Source organism: Melanotaenia boesemani, chromosome 10 (assembly GCF_017639745.1).
Source record: "Melanotaenia boesemani isolate fMelBoe1 chromosome 10, fMelBoe1.pri, whole genome shotgun sequence".
NCBI classification, from domain to species: domain Eukaryota; kingdom Metazoa; phylum Chordata; class Actinopteri; order Atheriniformes; family Melanotaeniidae; genus Melanotaenia; species Melanotaenia boesemani.
This window is the reverse complement of record NC_055691.1, coordinates 13,550,609-13,575,422: the sequence shown is the minus strand read 5'-3', so window position 1 is coordinate 13,575,422 and position 24,814 is coordinate 13,550,609. Positions and strand designations below refer to the sequence as shown.

Here is a 24,814-nt window from a genome sequence, read left to right as displayed (position 1 = left end):
AAACACACCAATCATATTATGCAGATTAACGTCCCGCTCCATCTGACGAGTGAAAGCAGTCTTCCCAGTACATTCCAAAATGGCGAGGGAGCGAAAAGAGACCCAGGAATAACGCACATGTCCTAATAAACGCCCCAGCACCAAACTCAGTCACAACCCAGCAGTGCACCGCAAAGGTGAACTGCGCGTCATGCGGCTTTCCGCACAGCCACAACAATCAGCACACCGCAACGCTGCAAAGAAACATGCGGGTGTAAATACCCAAGGACCGCCACGGCCCCAGCCGAGAAGGAAAGAGATTATGGCACTTAAGATCGCAGGGGAGGTAATGTTGCACTTTGGCAGGCTAGCCACACAACTGTCATACTAAATGGCCCCTTATTCCGCCCCACAATTACTGCCATATTTTGCTACACCTTGCACCTTCAATGGGGTGGCAGGTAGATTGGAGTAAGAAAAACCCTACTCCACCACACTTACTTACATACTTGATACAGAGTGAATGGTGGATAACATTATAAAAACGATTTAGGATAGACTTGAGTGAATGGTGGATAATATTTCTTGCAATAAAAACAATTTAGGAAATGATTTGTGACTAAAACAAAATGTCACATCATCCTGTGGACACACACAAGCTGTAAGAGCTGTACCCGCCCTCTGAAATGATATTTTGTGTCTCGTAACATAACGTTAAGCAATCGCCTCCCTTCCCTCCACAGATTAGGCCTAATACAACAGCTGCAATCTTAAATAACTTAGGATTTTACCAGTGAAAAACAACATCAACATAATAATAATTGATTTAATTTTTATTTCTTTCGTAAATGACCATGGTATAAGCAGGATAATGCCCAACAAGGTGTCACATTATCATAAATTAATGGACTTCGCAGAGGCAATCGCAGAGGACGGTTCACGCCTCTGCGTCATCCATTTATTTTATGATAATGGACAACCTCGTCAGGCATTATCCTTTACATAACTACCACCACATTATAAAGTCACATCCCCAGTCCTTTCATATTTACTCTTTACGCATACATTTTCATATTTGTCATCTTATCAATGATCATAAATCATTTTCATTCATGAGATGCGGATGATGTCTGATTTTTAAACTAGGCCCATATTGAAACTTGGACCAGCAGCAAGAAGGACAAGAGGATTTCTGTCTGAATAATGCACCTTATGCTCTTTTTGTTTGTTTTGTGTGTGTTTTGTTTTTCCTTTCGTTTTCCCTGCTTTGATATTAAATGTGTTTTGTGAAAAATTCTGACTCATTATAGGTTTTTTCATTATCATTTGACAAAAATGTGGAACTATAAAAAGATATATTTTAGTGTTTTTTACTAAATTTTCATTTCAGGGTGTTACAGAACACATGATGTGCATTATGTCCACCACATTTTTTTAATATTATTTTCTTATGCAGTCACATAAAATAAACCTCCCAGATTAGATTATCTACGATGGAGGGCCAAACAAGTCATAATCAAGAATAAATAAATAAATGAATAAATATATGAGGACAAAAATAATTAAATGTCATTTTTAAAATATTTTTGATTAGTTTATCAATTTGTTCATTTTTTTTTTACTAATTTTTATTTTTATTCTCCTATTTCTATTTTATTTCCACAGCGATTTATTATTTTACACTCGTTTTTCTTTTATTTTCACATTTATTTTTTTTCACATTTATTTTTATTTCCAAATTTATTTATTTTCTTATTGTTTATTTCTTTTAAATTCCTCATCCATCAATTTTATATCCACCTTTATTTTTTCATGCATTCATTTTTATCTTCCAACATTCCCACTTTTCCTAATGCACACATAATTTTCCTGGCTCCTTCACATTTTTACTTTTTCTCACTTATTATTCCCTCAAGTATATGCTGATGAGGTGGGCATTTCTAACCTTCGTGTCAACCAGTCAGCTCTCAGGCTCTGCCCTGTGTCCCTGTGTAACTTGCCTGCTGAGTCAAGCTAACTTTGCTACACAACTTGAAGTGATGTCGTGATCTTTGGTGGCTGTAAGCGCTGCCAAGACTAGTTGCAACTTCTCCGACTGTGGTTGCAAATGTGGTGTCCGAGCATAAGAATGGTAACAGGGTCATTATTGGGTCAAGCTGCTGTTTTATGGAAAATAAGGAATACATTGCCTGACCCCAAAGGTCACTACACTGGCTTTAGAGTTCGCTGCCTTCCATATATTTATATATATATATATATATATATATATATATATATATATATATATGTTTTGTTTGTTTTTTTTTCAATAATGCAGACTTTATTTATTATGTAAATGCACATTATTTTGAATGTTCTATCATTTACTTTAAAAATGTCAAATAAAGATTTATTTTGCAATCATGTAAACAAAGGTTTATTTATTTGTTTTGGGGGCCACTGTCTCCCCGGGAAACATGTGCTCTTATAAGTTCTTCTGTGGGTGGGGGGGCTTGACTGCGAGTCCCAAATATCTAGGATCGTCTGGTCTTTGTGTTTGTGTCTTAGGAAGGCCAGCTCCACTTGACAGCCGCTTTCTAAGAATGGCCTTCTGTAGCTCTATGCTGCTGTATTGTTTCACCTCTTCTATAGTATATACAATCCAGTTCTTGAATTGCTTGTTGTACTGCTGGCGGTATCTGCAATAGAGAGATTTTAATAAATACACATTCAAAATGTAAGCCCCAAAAAAGAAAAAAGACTTGCATATTGTGTCCATCACGGTTTGCGAGCTGGAAGGTCATGGTTGTGGTGATTACAGTCTATTGCAACAAGCAAGGTCCAAGACTTGTATACAGGGTGGCTTGTATGAAAAACGCTTCCCAGCATACATGATGCATCGTTTTGGAAACTTTCCAAATCACACATTGTCCTGGTGAGAAAGTAAAAAAAAAGAAAAAAACAAATTAAGGGAGACATTGTGCAAACATTTTTGAGCTTGATAATTCAGCTCTTCTGAGGCCTGTGCTAAAAGCTAGATTTTCTCTTATGGAGTTAACTTCAGGATTAACCCTAGGTTTTCCATCCTACAGCACTGGTTCACTTCTTACTGGGGTAAATCACTATGGCAAACGATTCTTAATGGCTAACCTCCTCCAGAGCAGCAACTGGCCTTTAATAAAGTGAAACAGTGATCAGATTGCTGTCTGTTTATGTTGTAGATTAATTAATGATGTATACAAATTTCTGCACTAATAGAGTTGGTCATTTTCTGCCAGTATTCCTTTCTGCTTTTGACCAGGATGATGTGTTAGAATTTTTCATATTACTGTAGAATAATTGTCTGCTCCTCTTCAGTAAATTAGGCTGCTCTACAGGGTTTCTCCATGGTCAGATACTGCAAACTCCACCCCTTTTATGTGAGCAGGCACTGGTCAAGATGGAAATCCCTGGGTTGAGTCAACAACTTGACAACTAGCTTCATAGTACCACTTATCAGAATAGAAAATGTTTCGGTAAGTCCACCCAGGTATGTTATATCTCTATGTCCAGCTTTCTAGTACAGGCCTCAGATGTGCTTGTTCCAAGTGTGACATTGTTACTACAACATATCAAATCATAATATTTGCTCCCCTTGCAAAGTAAAGTATTGCAAGTCTTCTCTATACATAACTCCAAGTGATGTCAGACTGACAGGCATATCAGAAAGTAACATACTTCTTCACATCTTTCAGCCATGGTTTGTCCAGAACGATCACTGCAAGTGCCTGAAGAGCTGCTGAACCTAAAAGCACATCAGATTATTATGAGCAGAGTTGCATTACATCTTCAATTACAGAGGAACAGATACATTGAGAATGATCTCTAAAATTACCTCGTTGTATCCATTTTTTTACTCTGGGCTAGTCTTCCAAAGGCTCATGCTGACAAGAACTGGTTTTAGATGTCCATGTGTGTTGGTTACGGACATGATGCAGGACCCCATGCCACATCATCTGAAGAAATAAAAAACCAAATGCAAAATGCAAAAAATGGTAAAAATCAAAATGATATAAAATCACTTAAAAAGTAAATAATAGTCTGCAGTGAGAGGTACACTAACCTGGCTTCTAAAACACCAACGTCCTCTGTTTCTGTGCATATCAGTTGCACACCTTCAATATGGATAGCTTCATCACTAAATAATTTCAATCAGAACAACAAAAAGCTTTATATCTATGTGTTTTGCATATGCAGGGATTTTTTTTCCCAGTATAGGAAACTTGCTTTACCCACATATGATTATAGCAGCTAACTGACATAAACAGATCTAGTCAAATAAATATAGTAAGATACAAGAATAAAAAAACTGAACTAGAATAAAAGAGGTCTTTGTATGATAAAATTCCGATGTTCATTGGCACAACATAAGTATCCAGGATTCTGCATATGAAAAATAAGCTAGTCTTTTACTTACCAATCCAATAGTAACAGGGTAATTCGGTATCTGTCTTGCACTCCGTCCTCTCTCTGAGCTCTCTCCAGCGGGTAAACGCCAGACCAATGTTTACTCTTGTTTTGTAAAGACAAGAGTCGTTTGTTCTGATAATGTTCTCTTGGGGATTGTAAAAGAAAAAAGATGCCTTAACATATTTTGAATTTCAGAATTCATTATCAATAAGACACTTCACCTTCAGTGTTATGACATAGGGTCACTTAAGTCAGTAGGGGTGATCCTGTGAGTCATGAATGTGTACCATAACAAATGTAATAGAGGTCCAGACAATAATTGTAGAATTTTGACCAAAGTGAGGGACTTGCTGACAATTGGACATGCTGCTATCTGTAAAGCTACACAAGAAACCTTGTAACCACCCTTTAAAAAGCAATTATTTAGCATTTTTGTACATGAGCTTAATCTATGTGGCATTTTTTGAGATTTGATAAGCATTCAGAATGTTATATAAGAAAAAAAACAAGGACTGTTGCAAACTGGATTGAACCAGTGAGTATCCAATGAGACAACTGCCACTCAGTCTTTAAAGTCAAACATATTTATTTAAGATAAAAAAAAAAAAATGTTCAGATAGAAATGCAACACTACTGTGATTCTGGTTAAGGTGAAAAATTTGACTTTTCTTTTTAATGGCAATTCTTTTAGGACAATGAAACCCATTTTCTCTTTGTATTTTAGTTCCTGATGACATCAGACCTGAAACTATCATCCCGTTCCATGAATTCAGATACAACTTGTCCTGTATGTTGGGAGTCGAATGTGTTCGGAGCTGAGTGGAAAGTCATTACTGTGAATAATGATTCGCTCAAGGCGTCCGCAGCCTTTGCCTTATTAGAGCACTGATGATGACACCTCCAGCACGGAGAGGACAGCGAGGAGCGATGGAGGGATGGGAGGGGACGGAGGAAGACCAGGATCCAATTACCACAAGTGCTGAAAGCTCTCTGCAGGCATGTGGCAGCCTTTTCTCCAGGTAGCGGTGATGGTGGAAGGTTTTGTCAAGGGCAGACAGGCAGTGGTGAAGGGCTCCGAGAGTTTTTCAGTCAGGGGATAGAAAAAAGATCTGAATGATCATCTCTATTTGAGGTCAGAAAAGACGCCCTCCTACTGGATACACACATGTAATCCTTTTAAAAGCACTCCAGCAGTTGTGACCATTGACACTGCCTGTCTCTGTAAGTCAGACTACAAAAAACAGGCAGACAGAGTGAAGACATGCAGAGATTTCTGTTCATGTGGGCTTAACCCAGAACGTGGTGACGCATAATGTACTGGCCAGTATTTGTTTGTATAATTTTGCTATTACACTGTCTAACTTTAAAAAAAAAAAAAAAAGAAGAAAAAAATGCCCACAATAATTGGCAAAAAAAATAAATAAATAAAATACAATGGCTTGGCAGAGGTCTGCACTCTCTATGTGCTTTGAGTTAAAAATGGTAACTATCTAAGATATACAGATTAATGTCAAAAATAGATTGCTCAATCACCTTACCAACATAAAAATGAGAGACAGATATATCCATTAATCCGAGTCAACAATTTTGGCTACAAATATGTCTTAATACATTCGTATGACCGATAGCCCAAATCTACAACTTTTACAATACAAAATCCTTCATATAACATATTATATAGGTCAAGAGATGTTCAAATTTGATCTTAACCCATTAATTATCTGCACACAGTACACAGGTAACATAGCAAAAAATTACATGCACACTTCATGGTTCCGTGCACCTGTCCAAAAGTTCTGAAAGACAGTTTGACGATTTTTCAACATGGCTCAGAAGTAACTTCCCTGCATGTCCCAAACTGTGTATAGTGGGTGACCTAAATTAAATTAATATGGACACTAACAAGGCACACATGTTCCTCAGTGCCTTTTGTATGACAAAGAAAACTATTCTTATGAATGGAAGACTAAAAAAATGGTAAGGCAAAGGTAAAATTAAACTCCCTAACAAACTATTTATCTAATTAAAAAGAATTCTTACAAGTACAAGAACAAAAACAATTGGTGTATTATTGGTGTATTATGTAAGGTGAGACATGACATGTTTTTTTTTTTTTTTGTTGTTGTTTTTTATTTATTATTATTATTACCTGGTCAGTTTGGATTTGCTTTTTCTTCAAGGACATGTCTTCTTTCAGCCTAGTGTAAAGAAAATGTCAAAAATAAACATTTAATCTGTTAATTTTCATAAAACGTTGTATGTTTAATCTGTTAGTCACCTAAACGTTTGGTTTTCTTACATGGAGCGTGGCACCGCTGTGGTTGTCTGCACCCCTGAACTTTAATCATTTTAAAGCTCTAGATCTGCTCAACAGTGTCATCTCATCTAAACTTGGATTTTACTCTTGTTAATTTAGCAACTAAAGATGATAGTAAAAGGCAGGGTTGTATGCTAGGTGCAGACTCTCATTGGCTGGTCTTGATTTCAGACGTGTCATTGGTTAATTTTGATCACATAAATAGGTGAACATGCACATTGCAGAAGGGTAATGCTGAGTGCTGGACTGAAAAGGCAATAGCAGACAAATAAAGTCTGAAGCTGCTCCTGAAAAATTTAATGTTTGTGACTTCATGAAGGGAAATTGGAGACACATCTCCACTATACGCAACCACAATCAGGTGATTGAACCACAGGTGTGAAAAAGTTTTTTTATTTTTTTATTTTTTTTTTTTGTTTTTAGATTTTTACAAATATCTGCAGAGGGATGTCAAAATCTAAAAAAAAAAAAAAAAAAGAGTAATGTGTGAGAGCTTATCATTCACCTGTGACCCCACCCAACTTTTCTACAGTCTGTTCCCTCTGGGAATTAAAGATGCAGCAGCTGCACCATGTGTAATTTTACTGACGTCAATTTCAACCATCCCCGGACTGGAAAGCCATATAACATCAAGGGGATTATTAACTCAACACCAAAATGTGATCTATCTAAGTATCTGTGTGGCCTTGCATAGAATGGAAAAACCACCGGATCATTGAAAACAAGAATCTCAGAATACAGATCGAACATCAGAAACCATGACACCAGAAGTCTGGAGGCGCTGCATTTTACCACAAGCCTCTCACAATGACCCTTCGCTCAGTTATGTAGGTATTGAACTTGGACCAGCAGCCCCCATGTGGTGGCAACATTAACTCTCTCATACTTAAAAGAGAAGCATTTTGGATATACACCCTGGACACTTTAGTTCCCAAAGGGCTCATTGTTGATTTTTTTTTGTTGTTGTTGTTGGCTTCTTGTACTTAGAAACTAGCCATCGCCTTTATATTGTTCCCTCAGTAGCTAGTCTGATGTTCTTTATCTTGCTCTGCTGCTACTGTGTGAGCCATGTTCACATGTTGATCGCATATGTATATATTTTTTGACATCTGTAAAACTTAGGTTCTAAAATCCATTCATGCTAAACAATAAGGCAGACAGTATGCTGTGAAATTGCGCCAGACAAATCAAGTTCTAATTAATAATTACGATTAAATGACATGCAAAAGTGCTCATCAGTTAGGATACAATCAGGGCATTTCCACCACCTGAAGCTATTCAGAAAATTGACCTGATGGTTGGATATAAAATGCTGCCCAGTGCATTAAGACACACAATGACCTAACTGGCACTGCTTGACGATATGGCACATGGGAGACTCCATAATGACTGGATTTTCATAGACCAGCATGACTTATTGGCTCACGGCGGTGAATGGCTCCTGAGCCGGATGCTTTGAGCCCGGTGACAGAGATGCATGAAGAGGAACTACACTGTGCCAGTTCATGTACGAGTGCTGATAAACACTGGTTTTTTGGCAAACTGGCAACTTTCCAGAGGGAACTGGCTGACAGATCAGGGATATCACAGCCAACCTTCAGCCATATTATGCCAGACGTGTTAGATGGCATCATTGGTATGTCACAACATTAACTTTCCTACAATGGGGGAGAACACATAAGCATAACAATGCAATTTGCAGCAATGACCAGTTTCCCCCAATGTAATCAGCGCTATTGTCTGCACTTATGTTGCAATAAGAGCACGAAGTGAAAATTAAATTTAATCAACTGAAGTGAAAAAATGTAAAATTCTTAATAGTCTCCGAGGAAATTGCAAGTTGGAAATTAAATCTGTTGTCATTAACTAAAGCATTTCTCATCACACTAAACGTCCAATCCATATGTCATGCAAACATTTTACTCACCAATGTAGTGGCTTTTTGGCCTGTTACCACCCATGACTCATTCATTCCAAGATACAGTAGTGGCACACAGACTTGAGGCTGCAGCATCTAGAAGTGATGCAACACTAATGAAACACGCAAGAAGTGGAGTTTTTTTTTTTGTGTGTGTGTGTTTTTTTTTTTTTTTTTTTTAAATTTCAAGAGCTTTAGGAGTGTTGTCCAGTTCTGTCAAGACTATTTTTTATTTCCTGTAACTCCTTGGCCACTTTGTTAGTAGTGTTCATTGCATCCTTCTGCACTTGCAGCACTCTCCTCCCTTGAGGACAAGGCTGGCACAGTGCTGTGGAGTCATTGGCCTCAGACCCAGCTGGAACACCCAGGAACTAGAAAGAAATATTATTTAACACTAAATAAATGGGCACCAATCTTATAGTGTCTGTACATGTCATTTTATAATTTAAAGCAAAGGAATAAATGAGATATCATGATGCCTCTGGCATGTTTTGCACTCGTTGGTAACAGCATTGGTCACCTGCTGCCACACCTCTGCCTTCTAGCACTGGTAATGCCTATACCATGCCCACCAAATAAAACATTTTTACGTTTTGCAATGTGGTCCATCAGGAAACCCACTGAAACCGAACGCAAACTCAAAGGGGTTTTCTAAAGTGAAACATCTAGCCAGAGTTTATGGAGGAAACATTTTTGCTTTCTCTCCACGCCACTCTTGTGTTAGCCACGTGCATGGTGCCGACAATGTGTGCTATCATGTGTGATGGATGAGTAGAGAAGGCAAGATTATTTATGACAATCTACACTATTTACTAAAACAGCTATTTATAAGTCACAGCCAATGCAGTAGAGATGGGATTTTGTGGCTCTTTGAAGGGAGCGGATCTTGAGGAGCCGTCCTTTCAAAGAGCCATTCAAAAGACTGGCTCGTTCTCACAATATCTTACAAAATTTCACAATATATAAGAATGACAAACAGTCAAAATATGTACCTATATGAAATCTACTATGCAAGATAAAAAAATGATAGGAAAAATATAGATTAAAAAAGGATAAACCTGAGCAGTCAGTGCAAATTCTAGTAAATGTTTTGGATAGAACTCACAGTATTTGTTTCCAAACAAAACTCTCTGCCCATAGACGCTTCACATGAATGGAGCGTGTTGGACATCAGACTTCTATGATGTCACAAATGTTATTTATTTTATTTTCATGTTACTAAACTGTACGACTTCTTATTTACTTATTTATTCATTCATTCATTTCTAGCTCGAAGGGGGGTGGGGTGGTGTTGGGCTTAGTGTGTGTGTGTATACGTGTGTGCGTGTGACTGTGTGAAAGATTTAATTGAGTGTTTTTTATTCTTATGTTTTTAATCATGTAAAGAACTTTGTGTTGCATATGGCATGAAAAGCGCTTTATAAATAGTTTTATTTGATTTCATTTGATGAAGGCAGTGTAAAAAACTTGTATATAAAAGAATGGATCATAAATGAACGGCTCACAGTTGCGAATCGGTTCCCCATCGTTCATTTAAAAGAGCCGTTCAAAAGAATCGATTCGTTCATGAACGTCACATCTCTACAATGCAGATCATGTCTTTTCTGCTGCAGCACTGGTGTGTCAAACTGCGCTAATAGGGCATTTACATAAGAACATATTGTTAATGAGGTGTGAAATGAAACTGCAAGGGGCTGGGGGGAAAATTTTCATAAGCTCTCAGAATCCTAGTATTAAAATATCTCAAGTGATTCAGCCCAAGTTTCTGTGGTATAAGTCTATGTCATGTGTGTTACGTTTGTATCCTAGATATATTAATTTGGTTTTGGTACAATGTTGTGAACCATATTCTCTTTCCGGCTGCAATGTGTGGCTGCGCTCAAACACGCTTCAGGCACATTGTAGATACAGATTGCTCTCCATGTGCCCACTGAAGTGTGTGAGTGTTACAGTCACACAGTAGCACAATAGCACAAAAAGCGATGAACTACTCAGTGGTGTCTTAAAATGTGCAGTTTCAGGGAGATGCTCAGTGGTCAACCAAGTTAACGATGCAAGATTTTGAGGCCTGGTTTTCTACAGTGTAGACAAATGTTGGAAGTTTCAGACAGAGCAGAGGTAACCCCAGTTTGATCAGTGATAATCCAATTGTTACTGCAAACACTTTACTGATGTGATTTTTAAGATTGTGAACCACATCTTAGTCTCATCTGGTATATTTATATTCTGCAGAAGCTGGTGGAGTAGGAATTGGTGAGTGAGAAAATGTATCAGGGGTCATAACAACAAGATGGGAAAGAGAAACCGCCAGTTCTAGTCTCAATCAAGCTGAGGAAAACTGACTGAATCAATAGTTTGCATCATTTTTTTTTTTCACAAAACATAGCATGTATGAATGTTGTTTTCATTTGTTTGTTTGTTTGTTTGTCTTTTGTGTGTGTGTGGGCATGTTGATATGCTAAATAAAACAAGAGTATGACATTTTTCCCATTGCCATTTACCCTCAGGGCCATTTATGTGTTATGCTAAAGATGAATACAGAAAGTGTGTCTCAAACTTATATGAGTGCTCTGGAAGGTCGTGTGTAGTGCGCACTAAGCACTACCTTCTGTAGTGCAAGCTATCGTGGGTAAGTGCTGATCCAAACTGAGCACTAGCGTTTTGCACTTACCCGTAGTGACGTACCAGCTTTTGATGGTGATTGTTCTGCTGCCTTAATTTACAGAATGAATTTCCAACTCTTGATTTTACTTTGATTACTCCTTACTTAACCCCACCTGTAAACTTGGTCGCATCCAACGCAGGATCCTCCTCTGGCTGCACATGAATTAGAACGTATGCTTATTTATTTTAAGGTATATGACCCTCCTACATGCTGCCTAATAGCAGCTCCGATCCGTTAACATACTTTTTTTCTTCCAAAATCCAAAATCATGTTAACATACGTATGTGTCTTTGTGGTGGGGTGGCTTGGGTTGGTGCTCCGGGTCTGCTGCTGGGGGCCCGGGCCTCTGGCCCTGGTCTGCCTCTGGACTCCGTGGAGGTGTGGTCGCATTTGCATGATCTCACTCACCACTCTTCATCACTGATCACTCCTTGTCTCTCATGCTCTGCATGCTGACACAGTCACTGAGTTGTCTAGTGGGTTTTAATACTAAGCGATAATTATTAAATTTTTTTTTTTTTTTTTTTTTGTATTTTTCCTGTAAGTTAGTATCTGGTCACTGTTATGTCTTTTTGATTTGGTTATTATTTAAAAACTCTTAATGACTAGCAGCCCTGTTTTTTCTGTTTGTGTGTTTCTGCTTTTGTAAAAGTTGTAGGAAATTTTCTGGTGTGTTCATGTACAGGTGTAACAGTTTGTTTTCTGGTGATGGTGTGGATTGAAGGGTCATTTCCTTCTGTCTGTGATGTTTTTGTCTCCTTTCTTCTTTCCCTTTTGCTCTTTTTGCTATTTTCCATCTTTTTCTGTCCCCTCCGGTCAGGTCCAGCAAGATTACATAGATTCCGTGATTCAAAGTAAATAAATAAATAAATAAATAAATTGATCACATTATCAAGAGGAGCCTTACCCATCGGCCTCCCCCTGGCAGAGCAAATTTGTGTCAGCATGATACAGCAACCAGATTATCATTTTGCTTGCTATGATGCTGGACAGGACAAGTTAAAAAAAAAAAAAAACAGATGTGTGCATGTCATCATACTTTTATTGATTGGGACACACCCAGAGTCTTTCACCCATCTCCTTTATGTACATAATTTATTCCTTTTTAAGAGCTTTTGCAAATATGTCCGACGCAGCAAACAGAATAGAATACCGTAAACTGCAGGGGACAGTGATGAGCACTACAGCTGATGTGCAACCAGCGAAAGGAACAAAGAGGAAGGTGCACTGTATTTAATGGCTGCACAGACCACCACCATCTGCTGTGCTGAATCCTTTAATGCCTCTTTTTGAGAATGTACTTCTACTACTCTTGTCCACCATCACCATGAGCTTTTGTTGTCTGAAACTGACATCTGAAATCGGAGATAAATTCTGATCTCTGCACTGCCCTCTGGTGGATATATTCCCTAACAACCATATCAATGTAACGGATGAATAGCATTTGAGGACAGTGGCGTTTGAAACAGAAATACCTATTTATGTTTGGAAAGGGAGCATACATGAGCTTTTAACGCTCTGGGGGGTACAGTGTATTGAGACGCTGTCCAGTTACTTCCACTAACTCCCAGGGGACAAGCTTATAATTACAACATAAATGGATGATATTTCAGTGTATTCTGAAAGCTGTGTTGGACAATTTCAATTTAAAAAGCATGACTTCTCAAGATAAATAGACTAGTGTGGAAGTAATTTTAATGCATATGGTAATCAATCATATTAACTCATACAATAACTACAAGTGTAATCATTCTTTTACTTGTAAAATGCATTCATTTATCATTTGTATTCTCAGTTACATCTCATGACGTATGTTTTCTTTTCCTTCTGATATAGAACATTACTGATATAAAACATTGACGTTATTATTCTCCTGTTGGGTCATTGTACAGACTGATCATTCTTTCAGATTCATGACGTGGGAGAGAGATGAGACTGATAGGCAGCTGATAGAAAACAGTTGTTTAGAAAATGATAGCCTGATTGGGCGAGGATGGCGCCTTTCAGTCTCCCTTTCTCCTGTTATCAGTTTGAGAGACTGATCTTCAGCTGGAACCAGGTTGAATAAAAACCAGTGTTAATGATGCAAGAGCCAGAGTCTCTCTCGACTGTCGCGCCCGAGTCTGGACGACGCTCTTAACTTGCAAGTGAAATTGTTGGTATTTTTATACTCTCCCTATAATAAATCTTCTAATTACTTTACCTCTTTCAGACTCTTGGTAATTTTTCTACAACACTAGTTCCATAGTTCTCTGACATAGGTGATACTTGTGATCCCTCTTGTAGTAAAACTGGGAGAGTTTCAAATATGTGCTCTCAAGTGACACTTACCTTACCTTTTTTACTTTACTTTCTTTTGTTACTGCCACTGTGAATATGTTGCATAATCCAGTCATACCAGTGTGATAATAGATCCAAAGATAATGCCTCTGCCAGGCCCCTTACACTTTGACTAATCTGTAAGTTACGAGACTCTGAAAGGCTTCTCCTCACTTGCTGTAGTAAAAACAGAAAAAGGAATGGATGGAGAGTCAAATCTGAGACTAAAGCTAGCATCTGTTGATCCAGATATCAGAGGACACTTACTAACTTGCTGGTAAACTTTAACATAATATTTAAGTAGCCATATATTTTCAATATAAATTTGTCCTTATACATCACTTATTATAGCCTACTGTTTTTGCTTAAGAGGGCAGAGACGTTATTCTTTAGGGGACAGTGATTACCCTGGTATGATCGGCTCATGTGACTTACAGCTGTAACAAAAAAGTTAGTCACATGGAGGTGCAGTTAGCCTCACCGAAAAGTTCAGATGTGAAACTCTTTCCCAGTTTTTGTTGAAAGTTGATTGGACCATGGAAAATATCACTGGACGAAAAGTACCAAGATATGGAGCGATCCGATACCGCTATCTGTCCGTAACTGTCGCAAATACGGACAAGATACGGGGAAATCCCCGCCGCATCCCCCACGGATCCTATTTTTAGATCTCTCCGGGTCCGGACCACTAAAGATCCAAAATCCCGGATTTTCATCCGGGATCCAATTTTTGATCCCCTCGGATACTGACCGCATCATTGGCGGATCATGTTCACAGATCACGGGAAATACGTCAAACATCCGTGATGGATGCCCATGGGGTATTCGCGGATTTTTCATTTATGCAATATGTCTGATTTAATAGTTCTCTTCATTAATTATATGGTTTGGCATGTAACCTTTCATGTGAAAGTACTAACCTAGTTCTTATCTTTTAAGATCTTAGCAGGCACGTTAAAATCACACAGTCAGTTTCAAACATCACAATAGTTATAATGTGTCTTTAATCTTACTTTGTGTACCATCATCATGTTGTACAAATCATTTGACCAAATTACACATTACTATTTCAGTAAGCATTTATTAAATGACATTGTCAGATTAAACTGTATAAAAAATATCACCATTATTAACTGAACAGTGGGAACAGAACAGAATGAAGCAGTCTAACAAATCAGGTGCATCTACATAACTGCATAGCTGAATGAAAACATGTCAGACAAGAAAAACAGGCCAATGTTTTTTTTCTTAATTAAAGCATGCAGTTTTATTTCTAATAAATGGATCTGATTCCTCTCAGCGGCTGCCTCTGGCTATATACGCCACTGGGCACTCTCCGGTGCACCATCCTGGAGGAGATCTTTTGTAGGTCAACGAGGTGGTGCTGACACCTTTCTAACATGTCCGTGAGTCTTGTTGCCCTCCATTCAGGTGGATATGCTTTCCACACGTCTTTGTCTTCAGTGTCCGTCTCCTCGTCGCTCATCATGCATGCAGGCGCCCGTTCCAGGTATCTGTACTCCTCATTGGTTAAGATGGAGCAAGCAGCAGATCGGCATGAATTGAAAAGCTTTAACAGAAAACATTAGATATTACTCTCAATGGAGAATGACATTTATAGGTCAATGAGAACACTTTTAAATGTATACATTAAAAAATGAACATAATAAAATATTTTACTGCGTCTGCACTGCCAGAAATTTCATCTTTATTCACAGTTCATACAACACATTTCAGTTGTTGTATCCAGAGATAAAACTGCTGACTACAACAATGTAATGTGATACAAAAGCAAATCAGAAATCTGATGCATTCTAAAGGAACGTAAAAATAAATAAATCTATAAGTGATTCAACTCACTCAATTTCTTCGGTTGTTGAGAGCTTTGGCTCTCCGATCCTCTTCCACTTGGTCTTCTGACAACTTAGATTCCCTCCTTATGTTCTCAAAGTATCTGTTGCTCCTACGAACACAAAAAGTGACACATATGTGAAAGATCTTTTCAACAAATTGTTTTTCTTTGGAGAGATAAGCATTATTTTTAGAAGTAACCTTAAACCAATTTTAGAGTCATAACTTACTTCTGATCAAAGAGGTGTCACATTCCTCTTCATCTGCAATTGTCCACAACACTGAATTTGTGACACCGGAGTTGTGCTCAGACGTGAATCTGCAGAATACATCATAGAAAACACAACAAAGCACATGAAACATGACAAAATCTGCTCTGAAAATTTGTTGGTGACTATGTAAAATCAAAGTGTCATTATTTTGTATCTGAGTCAATTTAAGATGGACTAAAGCATCATTAGTCTATGATCTGATGAATATATAACTACTGAAGGTGATGCTGCATAGAAAATACATATCTTGTAATCAACTTACAGACTATTAAATGGTTTTAGATGTCTTACCTCTCATTTCCTCTGTATTTGTGCCCATCCTCCAGACTCATGTGGATCCTTTTTTCCTCACGCTAAAACAGCCAATATCACAAACAGATCAAATTTAGATCATGTGAGAAAAAATATTTTGACAAACTTTTGAAACACCTCATTACAGCGGCTTGTACAGCTGTTTTTTGTTTGTGCCTGTGTTTGCAGACATATTTTAACTAAGGCAGTGGTTCCATATAGCTTAACATACAGCCTTACCATTTTTTCCTAAAATAGGGACAATGTGTGGAGATTTAAACGGGGGGGGGGTTCAGAGTTGCTGATGTTACTGCTCCCAATCTGTTCTCCATGGCTTATGTCAGTTCAACCAGTTTCTCCATCACCTACTGAGTTATTCTTTCTTTTTTTTTATTTTAATGGGACGTTGCATATTAATATGCATTTATAATGTAATTATGAATGACTTTAGCAAAGCTAATTTCCATCTTTAGTCCCTTATTGTTTAACCCCTTCAGAAAAACATTTTATTTGCATGAACATTAATTTCACTAGTGTCAACAAAAGATAAAAAGGACAAGATGGTGTTGATCAAACAATTAAGAGAACTTGGGAAAGCACATCATCCCACGTGGTGCATTGTGGGACGTAGCCGTCATACTTGCATTCTGTACTGTATTGATTCTGTACTACCTGTAAGCTACATATTTATACACACACACTTAGATACATACTGCTCATTGCACAACATACAGAAAACGTTTTATCAAGTAACAGTTTTCTCGCCGTCACAAGGATCTACCAAGCATAGTTGTACTGAGCTGTTTAAAATAGTGTTTTTCGTGTGTACATATCCAACCACCTCAGGGTGTACAGGCATTCTAGTCTCCTCGCGATCCTCATCAATCAATCAATCAATCAATCAGTCTTTATTTATAAAGCACCTTTCATACAAAAATGCAGTACAAAGTGCTTTCCATGGTTAAAACAATGAATAAATATTAAGTAAAAGCTAAATTTAAAAGGTGGGTCTTGAGCCTGTTCTTAAAAACTTTAACATTCTCTGCAGCCCTGAGCTCCTCCGGCAGGCTGTTCCACAGACGAGGACCATACCACTGGAAAGCTGCCTCTCCGTGAGTATGCATCCTGACTTTAGGTACAGTCAGGAGGCCAGTACCGGAAGACCTCAGGGGCCGCGAGGGTTCATAAGGTAAAAGCAAATTTGAAAGATAAGAAGGCCCAAGACCATTAAGACATTTAAAAACCAGTAAGAGAACCTTAAAATTGATCCTGAAACACATGGGGAGCCAATGCAGTGATTCTAAAACCGGTGTAATGTGGGCCCGCCCTCTGGTCTTCGTCAGCACACGAGCAGTTCTAGAAACTGACATGCTGACAGTTCCAGAAACTTTCTGTAAAAAGAGGAAGAAGGTCAATAAATAAATCTACACCTCATTACAGTGGTAAATAATTCTAAAATAAGTTGTTTCTGTGTGGTTGTGGACATATTTTATCTAAGGGAACTTCAAACTAATAACTCGCCAGTGAACATGCAATATTGTCCCAATATACTCCACATGAGCAACAACAACAACAAAAAGGCTTAGTAAACAGCTTAAAGATTGGCCGTAGATAAATGCTGTGAAGTGTGTGGTTCCACAGCTCCTCCTGTTACTGCTACCACCACCAGTTGACCTCCAGTTCTCCAGCGATTTGAACAAAGCTTAATTCCATCATTAGTCTCTTATAGTTACAAACACAGGTCTGAGTCTGTGATCGTGTTAGTTTTTGTTGTTTGGTGTTTTAAAATGAAAATGGCTATCAAAATACTGAGTAAAATCTACATTCTGTGCCATTTTTTTAATCTACATGATAATAAAAATCTGGATGTATTGATGTACAACAAATTAGGCTTTACTACTTTATATAGGGACACCTTTTAAACCAGAGAATTATAATATAAATATCTATTATGTTACACAGGAAAAGAAAAGAAAAAAACAAACAAACAAACAAACAAAAAAGAAGCCAACCAAATTTACTCCCGGTTTTAACTTTTCTTTTGACAGTAATTTTGTCCACCCATTATGTATTTAACTTACTTTAATCCCAATAAGCACCCAATTGATTGTCTGTCAGTGGTTATTGAACAATTAAGAAACAGTTTTAACTGATCTAACCATAAAATAAATATTAAAACACAAAAGAAATTTTACAAACGTTTTATATTTAATCCAGTTTAAATGAAACAACCGTTCACTTGTATTCATTTAATCAAATCAAATCAAATTTTATTTATAAAGCGCTTTTCATGCAAAGGCAACACAAAGTGCTTTACATAGTATAAATGAATGCATATTAAAATAAAAAAAAAAAAAAAAAAAAAAAGAACAAAAACAATAAAGCCATTTACAACACCCAGTTAATGAGGAGCTTACTTGCCAGGTCCAAGATGGCGATCACGTGGATGTCTCGCAACAATGGCCGATGGGCCTCACGTCTATGAATGAAACCCACAAAAGCTGGCGGTTAGCATCTTAGTTTCAAATAAAGTTACTGCAGTTTCACGGACATGGGTATAACAGTAAGTTTGTCTGCGAAGCTAAACTTAAGTAACTCACTACTCTATAACAACTGAAACAATTAAAGGCCTTAAAATAATGAGTATCAACTTACTTCCACATAATGTCTGATGTGACTGGACGGCAGGCTCTGCTACTGGCTCCAGTTGGGCAGCCAAATATGTGAATTAAAATATTAATCGTCCGTTGGCATCGGACAATTATCTCGGTGTCCTCTGAGTCTGGGCGAAGAAGAGTCGTTTGCTTTCTCCGAAAGAATACTTTTACAATTTATTGACGTGACCTGTACTGGAAAACACGACAATAAAGAGAAGCGCAGCGCAGAACTACATTGGCGCTGGCCGATGACGTCACACGCATGGGCAACAGTTGAGGAGTAGGAGCCCACAGTCAGAGTGAGCGGCGACCTGCTGTTAGTATGTTGCTCAGGGAAATTTCATGTTCATAAAAGGAAAAGGGCTGACGGCAAGCCGAACTTCACAGTGTTTCTACAAGATCCTTTTTTCAATACAGCTCCAACCTCAGTGGTCTTGAGAACTCAAAAGCCTTAAAAACTAAGTTTTACTTGGAAAAATTCTTATTTCATTGAGATGACTCTTTCCTCACTTTACTTTAACTGATGGTTAAATGTATAAATGTATTTGGATATGCACACCTGGATTTTTCATATATGTTTATGTATATCTCCCAGATTTAATTTACTCACTGGTCTCATTGAATATCACTTAATACTTGATCCCCTTGCTATACAGTTTATGTTCTGTATGTTTTATGTTCAATTGTTTAAGCAGGAGATTATTATCTTCTAACAAACAAAGATGATTACTTGGACACTGACTGGGTATTTATTTTTTTTTTATATTTTTTTGTTGTTCCACTGTCATCACTGAGATGCATTTAAGGTCAAGGATATGTTTAGTCTAAAACAGTATTAATCACTTAAAGATTACCTTTTTTGCCATTTTTTTAATGATTTTGGAATAAGATTTGTTGTTTCTCCAAAAATATGTAACAAACCATATTTTCAATATTCATGTTTTCTTAACTGTCCACCATTGTAGCATTTGTAGCATTGTATTTTTAATATTCCTACACAAAGTTGACAACAACACAGTTTTTTTTTTTTTTTTACCTGTCCTGTCCAGCATCATAGCAGCAAAATAATAATCTGGGTGATGTATCATCCTGAACAAATTTGCTCTGCCAAGGGGAGGCTTATGGGTGAGGCTCCTCTTCATAATCTGATTGATTTATTTATTTACTTTGAATCATGGAATCTATGTAATCTTGCTGGACCTGACAGGATGGGGACAGAAACAAGATGGAAAATAGCAAAAAGAAGCAAAGGGTAAGAAGAAAGGAGACAAAAAGATCACAGACAGAAGGAAACGACCCTTCAATCCACACCATCACCAGACAACAAACTGTTACACTTGTACATAAAAAACACCAGAAAATCTCCTCAAACTTTTAACAAAAACAAACAAAATAAATAAATAAACAAAACAAAACAGACAAACAACAAACAAAAAAGCAAAAACAGAGCTGCTAGTCATAAAGAGTTCTTAAATAATAACCAAATGAAAAAGACATATCATGAAAGTAGCATAACAGCGACCAGATATTAGCTCACAGGAAAAATAAAAAGAAGAATTATCTCTTAGTATAAAAACCCACTGGACAAGTCAGTGACTGGTGTCAGCATGTTGATGACTAAAGTTGACTTCAATGGCTACTTCAATTCATTTTCTTATTTTTACTCAGCAACTCAGACTAATAAACAAATTCAAAATCAGAATAGGTCTTTATTGCCAAGTAAGTTTGCACATACAATGAATTTGTCTTGGGGTTAGCAAAAACAATAAAAGTAAAAAAAAAAAAACACACACACAAAAACAAACAACAACAACAACAAAAAAACAAAAACAAAACACAAACAGTATTTACAGGACATAAGCCCCCACTGCTACCCTAGTGCTGGAATATGGCTCCAAGTATATGTAGGCTCTTAAAGACATTTTGTTTTCCTCTCTCCAGGATAGAGAGGTGTTGGTGGGGGTGGGGGGACCTTTAGAGGTGAGCAGCTTCAAAGAGGCCACATCTCTGCTGGGGGAGGGTGAGTGGCTGGTTTTCTGGGGCTGTTGTGGAATGTTGGGTCTAGCACATTATTGGCCTTGAAAGCAGTAGTAAACCTAGTGTTGGTGGCAAACCTGAACACATCACAACAGTCCACAGCTCCACTGGTCCACTTCTTAGAGGTCCTCAAGATTCAAAGTGTTTATTGTCATTTGCCTAGTAAGGAAACAAGTTTCCCTGAACAATGAAATTCTTACTTTGCCGTCTGCACTGAATGCCATACTAGATAGAAGATAAACATAAAGATAGATAACTTACTAAGTTTTTTTTTTATCATATGTACATAAATGTGCAGTGTGCTACATAAACTGTTGTGAGGTAGACCGGTAAGATGCATGTGCAAAAGATTAGCAAAAAGAAAAAAAAAGTGAATTTATTTTTAAATTATCTGAGGTGAACAAAAGAAGAGTCACAAATCCAATCCAACACTGTTTTTAATAAAATTTTAAAAACACTACAGTAAAAGAGAGAAAATAAAACCAAATCAAAGTATCCATGATACTGAAATGTTGAGCAATTCCTTAATAACAAACTCTGCTCTTTTTTCCTTATATCACAAACATAAATAGTCAGTTGTCTAAATTAACAAACACTGACTGGTGATATAAGAACCAGGTCACCAGAGAGGGCAAAATTAAGTTGTGTATGAGTTGGGTTATGGGATTTGTTCCAGATGTATGTATGGAGGATATCTCATAGGATCTGTCACAGATACGAATGCGGAGAATATGACGTAGGATCTGCGAGAGATGTGTATATGGAGAATATCATACACTAGGATTTCTTAAAGTTGCGTATATGGAGGGTATCCAATGCTAGGATCTATCACAGATGTGTATCTGCGGCATTTCCTATACTAGGATATGTTATAGATGTGTATACGGAGGGTATCCTATAATAGGATCTGTTACAGACCGATCTTCACGTATATACCCGGAAACAGTCCGGATATGCCGTGCATACGGAGACTTGTATCCTCTTGGATCTCTCCGGATCTTAGGTGTGTTTGTCCAAGTGTATGTAACTGAGATCAACAGACCTTGTTTTTTCTTGTGTTTCCTTGAGTTATATTTGTAATTTTTTTCCACTAAGTGGTAAAACATTGTGTTCATAAGGGTTTTCAACAATGAATAGTACTTTTTAAATTAAGATTTTATCTTTTTCTGTATTTTTGGGCCCAATATGTTTATAAAATTAAAAAAAAAAAAAAAGCAAGATAACGTAATGTAAATGTTAACAACATTAAATCTACAATATTTAGTAATAAAAACATTTATATATGAACGAGATTATGTCAGTATGCTTTGATTAAATCACAAGATATTCCACGTAATTTTCTTTAGAGACATCATTCAAGTAATCCTGACTACCCTTCTCCTGTGCAGCCGCCTAACAAACAGCAACCTCGTTTCAGTAACTGTGTTCTGATTTTTCCCGTAGGAGGAGCCTCTATTTGAAGTTGCTGAACTTGTGAGGAAAAAGACACTTTTGAGAGAAGATTAACTTTAAGGTTAGAATGAAGTTAGCAAAGCAATGCAGTTGCTTTGATGCTACAAATTCTACATTTTTCTCGTCGTGAAAACAAAAAATAATCACATTTTTCTGTAATGTTAATATATTTTTTTCAAAACTGTCCTGTCCAGCATTGTGGCAAGGGGAGATTTATAAGGATCCTCTTGATGCTACACCTGTACAGAAACAAAGCAGATAATTTCCTATGTCTTTTACAAAAAAAGCAAAGCTAACAATCATCAGGAGTTCCTAACATAAATACATAAATAATAAAAACACAATAATAAAACTATAAAAAAAACAAAACAAAAATCAAACATGTAGCACGACAACAACCAAAGTGCCAGAAACACAAAAAACCTAAACAAAAGTAGCTCTTAATGTATAAACCCACTGGACAACTAAGTGATTGTGTCAGCTTGCTGAGTATGAGAAGTCAGGAGTGAGCAGAGATGAGTGTGATCGTGCAAATGTGACCACGCCTCTACGGAGGCTAGAGGCTGACTAGGGTAGCCTTTATAAAGAAGTCTGTACACTAAAAGCTACTTTTATTTAGGTTTTTTTTGTCTGTATTTGGTACTTTTGTTATTGATACATGGATTTGTTATTTTTTTAGAAACTCCTGATGATTGTAAGCTTTGAATGAATGAATGAATGAATGAAACTTTTATTATCATTGCATCAGGTGCAACGAAATTTTTTTCCAGTACAAACCCATCCAAGATTAGACAACAACATATAGAACAAACAGAATCAGGCAGAGAGTAATCGGGTGAGGCTAGAAAAAGAGGCATCTCTACATTGGGCCTTGACGGGCCCTGTGTAGAGATACAAAAAAAAAAAAAAACAGACCTCGGTACATGAAAGCACATAATTCAGACATTCACAACATAAGAAACACATGACAGACTACAATCTGATTGTTTATAACTCGGCACACACCGGCAAAGAAATCCGGCAGCTTGCCAGTGGTCGCCGACAGAGTCAGAATTTTGTGATACATCAGGAAACCGCCCCCTCCAAACAACAGAAATCCAGTTATCATGAATCCAAATGTGTAAATGTCCTCAACGTCCTCAGCGGAAAGAATGGACAGACACATGACCTTCCACTCCCCCCCAGGAATCCATCACATATCCAGCCGCGGACAAGCGGGCTCCCCTACGCCCGTTTTTCGGTTTGAATAAATTTGGTCAGTTGCATTGAGAGACCAGCTGATCAGATCCATTGTTCAAGATGGTTCAGATTTAGAACAGAAATGCAGAGAGAGGCTCAGATAAGACAGGACAAGTGGCAGGACAGAGTGTGGGGAGGGAGAGAGAAGAAAAAGTCTCTGCCTTCGTTGAGAGCAGGAAGTAGAGTTTTTTTTTCTGAAAAAGCAGTAGGGAGTTTTCTGTTGTGCTTCTTTACAGGTGTAGCAGGTGGTTGTCTGGTGTTAGGTTGGATTGAAGGGTAGTTGCCTTCTATTTGTTCTATCTTTGTCTCCTCTTTCTTCTTTCTTTTTAAATTTCTCTTCACTAGTCTCCTTCTTTTTCTGTCCCTTCCGGTCAGGTCAAGATTACAGAAATTCCACAATTCAAAATAAAATAAATAAGATTATATAAATAAATAAATCAGATTATCAAGAGAAGCCTTACACCCATAAAGCTCCCCTTGGCAAAGCAAATTTGTTCCGCATAGCACAGCAGCCAGACCATCATTCTGTTAGCTACCATGCTGGACAGGATAAGTTAAAAAATAAAGAAAAAATCACACTGTCTCTGAACTGTCAAAGCCTCAGGGGCCCCCTGCACTCTCTGGGTAACCACAAAGTCTCTTGTTTTAGACTTGCATTTCCAGTGAATAAATTTGTCATGACACAGCTGCTATGAAGCTTACAGCAAAATGAAAGGCAAGGAAAAGCCCCCTTTCTTGACATTTAAATACTTGCTGGGCCATATTAGCTGTCAAAAAGATGTCTGCATTTTAATAGAGCATAGACTAACTTGTTATCTCTGCCTGTCATCTCTAATTGCCTGTCACCTTCAATTCCCCTCTGTCAAACACTGTCTTACCAACTCTGTAAAGCCTCAAAACACAAATATCTTAACACACAATCTGTGCCTCTAAATATGAGCAATGCTGGGCTCAGCTAAGAGGAGAAAGAATTTATTAAAAACTAGTGCTGGGCATGTTAACGTGTTAATGTAATGCTTAATTAGCGCTGTTAATTTTTTTAAATCGCGCATTAAGATTTGTTTTTTTCCTGGCAGCTAGCTTTGACCTGTCTCCCCTCCCTGCTGCAGCAGTGCGTCTGATGTAATCAGGAGTGCGCAGGTTTATTAAAATGAAGAGACGTTTTCTGTCTGGAACTTAGGAAAGAAGAAGAATCGACAATTATCTTTGTCAAAACTCATAAAGATGGACAGAACATGATGATTTTTGGATGGGAAAACTGCTCCCAAAAGACAATGAGAAACTTTTATTTATTATTATTTTTTAATAAATGCGGTTTTAATTTATGCAAGACAGCAAAGGTAAGACATGCTTTCTGACTTTTACAAACTGTGCAGCATAAATCGGGTC

At 37.5% G+C, this 24,814-nt stretch overlaps 1 long non-coding RNA gene across 1 annotated transcript; it reads right to left on the bottom strand.

The window, feature by feature from the left end:
- Nucleotides 1-15,529: 15,529 nt before the first annotated feature.
- Nucleotides 15,530-16,095, bottom strand: LOC121646993. Its single transcript, XR_006011735.1, has 3 exons — nt 16,041-16,095; nt 15,708-15,796; nt 15,530-15,589 (listed from the first exon to the last, which is right to left on the bottom strand). It is a non-coding gene; the product is annotated as an uncharacterized LOC121646993 (long non-coding RNA).
- Between the last annotated feature and the right edge of the window lie 8,719 nt (nt 16,096-24,814).